The sequence below is a fragment of the Peromyscus californicus genome, unplaced genomic scaffold, assembly GCF_007827085.1.
Source record: "Peromyscus californicus insignis strain IS unplaced genomic scaffold, ASM782708v3 Scaffold_9__1_contigs__length_137607984, whole genome shotgun sequence".
Taxonomy (NCBI): domain Eukaryota; kingdom Metazoa; phylum Chordata; class Mammalia; order Rodentia; family Cricetidae; genus Peromyscus; species Peromyscus californicus.
In genome coordinates this window covers 10,821,306-10,826,477 of record NW_026294617.1, presented here as the reverse complement: position 1 = coordinate 10,826,477, position 5,172 = coordinate 10,821,306, and positions in this window count along the sequence as shown.

Sequence of the window (5,172 nt, the reverse complement as noted above, 5' to 3'; positions counted from 1 at the left end):
AATTTTCCCTCAAAATAAGTATGAAACAATGATATTGTAGATTAGTGACTTCCCAGTGAATCCTAGGCTGTCCTGACAATCATGTTGTTTACTACCCTCAAGGTTTAACTACAAATACCTTTCATTGACACTGTTGGGCAAATCACTGGGGGCACTGCAATATGGCTGCTCAGGAAATGTCTGGCTGCTGTAGTGCTGGTAGCTTTCTTCCTGTAAAGTCTCACAAGATTGCTTGTGGAAATGCTTTAGCTGAATGTTGATGGTATGTCAAGTTCAATCAATCAATCAGCAAATGTTTATGGAAAGACTAGAAATTATCAATACTGCTAGATTGACACACCCTTTTGCATTGACCAATGTGTTGTTCAGACAATGTCAGGAAAGCCCCTTGGCTGACCACAGTGATTACATCCTACTGCTTCTGGCTCTTTCTAAATAGATACTTATTAATCCACTAATAAGCACTTATATTGTAGGTATGCATATGCATCTTCTGGTCTACTGAATCAATAAATCAACTTTCATTATTCATCTTCTTCTTTTATTCCTCCTTTTGCTTTGGACTTTGAAAACATAGTCTTGCTTGCAAACTCAGACCAGCCTCAAACCATTCATAACCAGCCTTGTCTGACTGGTTACAGACAGGTGCTTGCCATGCTCAGGCTCTCTTTCCATCTTGTCCACGCTTCTGCTCTTTCAATAACAGATTATATTAATACCTCACATTTGTATAAAACTGTGTGTCTAATAAAGTATTTTAATTTGTGATCTTACTAAAGACACTAATGGATTTCCCATTTTATAGGTGAAGGGACCATACTTCTCTGTCCTACTATAAAGGGATCGAGAATGTTGTCATTGCGTAGAGTGCATGGGTAGCATATACACAATGCTCTGGGTTTGATCTTAGCATTGCATAAAACTAGGCATGATGGTGTATGCCCGTAATTTCAATACTTGGCAAGTAGAAGTAGGAGGATTAGGAGTTCAAGATCATCCTCACCTACCTAACAAGTTCAAGGTCAGTCTGAGCTACATGACACTATGTCTCAAAGAACAAAAAGAAAGAAGCAAGAAAAGAAAGAAAGGAAAAAAGGAAAGACATGGAAGAAAGAAAGAAGAGCTGAGTGTGGTGGCACACGCCTTTAATTCCAGCACTCAGAAGTCAGAGGCAGGTGGGTCTCTGAGTTCAAAGGCAACCTGGTTTACAGAGAGAGTTCCAGGACAGCCAGGACTACACAGAGCAATCCTATCTTGAAAGATAAAACACAAAACAAAGGAAGGAAGGAAAAATGGCAGGCAGGAAGATTTTGTTTTAGAAATAAATTTTGTTTTGATAAGAAGTAAAATATTTTTTCCTTCAAATTTTCCTATTTTCTGCTTTCATCTCATTCTAAAGCTGAGTTTGGAGCCTGGTGCATTTCTGAGTCCTTTGCTCCTATTCCTGAAGTGGTCACCCAAACTTTAGAGTTTTCGTCAGTTCTCCTTATCTCACAGGAATTGCCTAGTACAAGTTTGTGCGGGCCTGATTAGATTCATGACTTTCCGAGCATGTGTGCTTTGCTGAATTCTAAGACAATATCCACTGTTTGTCTCTTTGGCTCTTCTTTTCACTGTAGCATGGCTGTGGCCCTGCCATTCCACCCAATTCATGACTGACTTTCATGCCACTAAAATCGAAGATATGGTGCCCTCTACCTAAGGCTCAGGGCTCCTTAGAGAAGAGGCGGTAGAAAGAGTGTGAAGGACCTGAGACTGTAAGAAAACATTGTTTTCTGGATACAGCAGGGCAACTGCATGTGTAAATTCACAGAGGTTGCTACAGCACGCACAAATCTGTACAAGTCCAATAGAGAATAAATCTCAGTGTGGAGGTGAGCACAATCCCACCCTCAGCCGTGGAGTTATTGGCAATTGTTAGCTGCTAGCAGAGGGAGAGGGAGTTCTCTCAAAGACTGTAGGTCCTGGTATGTCAACCACACTCCAATGTTAGATCAGACCCTCAAGAACATTTAGGAAGCACAAATTAGTCTTGATGGAAAAAAAAGACACAAAGTTGGATGGGTAAGAAAGAGGGGTGGATCTGAGAAGAGGTAGGAGAGGGGGTAAATACGATCAAAGTACATTGTATGAAACTCTCAAAGAACTTAAAAAAAAGTGGTAAACCAAGTGTCTTAGGAAAGCACTCTGTGACTAAGCTGTACCCCACGCCTGCTGGAAGTTTCGAAAATACTATTTGAATGAATCTTTAAAAAAAAAAAAAAACTCCTCTTTGTCTTTGAATCCTCAGGAAATAGAACAATATAGTGATAAACAAAGCCTGGAAGTGAAGTCGGATTATGTGATGTTGTGGTTTGGAGCCTGGGAATCCTCTAAGACTCATGTGTCAGAGCTGTGATTCCAGAGTGGCAGAGTTAGGAGCTGAGTCTAGTGGGTTGCTATAAGTTATGGCCCATGACACATGACGCATGAAAAGGATTGTGTGATTCTGGTCTCTTCCTCTCTCCCTCACCTTTGGCATAGCAGCCATGAGGTAAGCAGCTTTGCTCCTGCCCAGCTGGAGGCCCAAGGGCAACAGGACTCATTGATCATGGGCTTTCTACAGATGAGCCGAAACAAATAGCTTCCCTTGTTACATTCCTTATCTCAGGTATGTGTAACAGCAATGGAAAGCTCACACTCCTGATTCATTCCATGTGCATTCAGGCAAGGTTCAATACCTTGCTTCATCCACAAGATAAGGACCACACTAGTAGGGGACAAGAGCTGGCTCAGCAATTACAGCACTTGTCCTATAAGCAGCAGCCTAATGACCGGACTTCACATCCCTGGGGACCCGCATCAGTGCCAGTGGTGGTACTAACCTGTCTGTACTTCCAGCGCTCTGGAGACAGAGATGGCAAATCCCTTAATTTTGTAGCTAGACTAGCTGTGCCAGCAGGCCCTGGGTTTAATCGAGGAACCCTGCCTAGATGCATAAGAGAAAGAATGATTGAAGAAGACTGCTGATATCAACCTGCAGCTTCCATTGCACACACGTGTGCATGCATGTCCTTCCACAACTATCTACACACATGCAGATATTCACAGGAAAAAAGAAAGAAGAGATAACAGTAGTATCTGCATCATAGAATATGTGGGAATATTTGATGACTTAATATAAGCAAAGACCTGAGGAAATAGCTAACATATTAGATTAGTTAGTATACTATTAATTTTTTTCTCATTTAATTACAATCTTTTCATTGATATCTGTGATTCCTTCTGAACTTAAATGTCAACTCCATTCACACCTCTCCATCACAGGTCCTTTCTTTAAAATCTTGGTCATCATGTACAACTTCCTTCTTTATGTGTCCACTTTGATGGCTCATATACCTCTTAAGCTCAACTTTACCCTCCCAACTGGTCACCTCTGCACTAGGAAGCACAAGTATCTCATATGCTGCTTAAACTAGAATGCTGAGAATAACCTTCTGTGATGTTAGCACTGATACTGAGTCCTGAGAAGTCAACATCCCATCTCCCTTTATAGCTATATTTAGACCTTGTGAATGGCTGTCACCTGTCATGGGCACTATTGTAGCTTTCAAAGGACTTGATTCTCAGCACTCTGACCTCTTTAATTCCATTGTCTATGCATCTGGGAGAACACACTTTTCAAAGATGAGGAGGTCTTAAGCTTAGAGAATCCTAATGTCTTCTTTACTCTCTCACAGTAAATATGGGCTAACACCTTGGCTGAAGTCTGAAGACACACAGGTCTCAGTTTTCAGTTACCTCATGCTCTTTTGCTTGCATTGGCCATTGTTTTATAGTATGAAAATCATTCAGTCTTCTCAGTTCAGGGTCTGTGCACATGCCACATCTGTGGCTTCTTGACTGTGGCATCACACAGGAAAGCGTCAACTGAACTTCATGAGCAGACATGTGTTATATCCCTCTTGTTTATGCTTAACATGGTTATTCTTTTATATTTCTTCATGGCATTCTTTGATTATGTCTGTCTCATAATAAACTACAAATTCAGCGAGACTGTACCTTCAGGAGACAATGCTGCAACCAGGATTTCACAAATAGATGTTTCTATAGCCACAGGATGAATGAACTTTACCCTTAAGTCTTCTGAGCCCAGCTCTGTGTCTATAGAATAATGCCTGGGACAGTATGGGCCTCATTTTGTAGAAGAGTTACCTGTGTGATATGTACAAGCTAGTTACAACAGAGTTGCTAATAACTCTGCTTAAACCCTGGTATGCTTGAGTAGGCATGGCCACAGAATTTGAAGTCAAATGAATTAGAGATTTGTTAGGGAATTAATTACTTGACTGACACAACTGCAGGAAAAAAGCACTCCAGAACATTCTCTCCTCATAAGATTTCTCAGACTGCAGCATCTTGGCTCTCTATACTCACACATCAACGTGGTAGGACATCAACATGACAGGGTGACTTTTATTAGCTGTGCCACATTTGGGCTGTAATATAGAGTTTGTATTTGAATGCTTTCTTCCCCAAAGAAGTGGCTGTTTCAAATTATGATGACTAAATACAGACTACAGATACTCCCAAAACCACAGTAAGAGAACAAGCTGGGAACTGCATTATTTTATCTTCAGAATGGCCAGAAATGTTTCAATCTTTACTCTTTTGATGACTTCATGGAGAAATACAATGTGGTTGACTTTATAAAAGAGAAAGAGAAGAGAAATTAAGATATTAGAAAAAAGATGGGGGAGAGAGAGGAAGGGAGGAAGGGAAGGAGGGAAGGAGGCAGAAAGAAAGAAAGAAAGAAAGAAAGAAAGAAAGAAAGAAAGAAAGAAAGAAAGAAAGAAAGAAAGAAAGAAAGAGGAACCCCAAGCCTTCTTTTGAATTTTGCCAACCCCATCACAATGCCTAAGAAGAAAGAAATTGTTTTGTGGCTTTGATGTGCAAATGTCAAGACAATAAATTTCTTCCATTACAAAATGATGACTGCCTGGAAAATAATTGTCCTATTAATATTATAGGATTTTTTTAAACCTTTGGACAGTTCATTTAAATGGCCACAAGAGAGCAGTAAGAAATTAAAGCTCAGTCAGTGACTCATAGTCACATTGATGTGGACTTTTTGCTATTAGGAAACTTTGAAAGCCAGATTGACTGATCTTGTTCATAGACTTAGAGAGACAG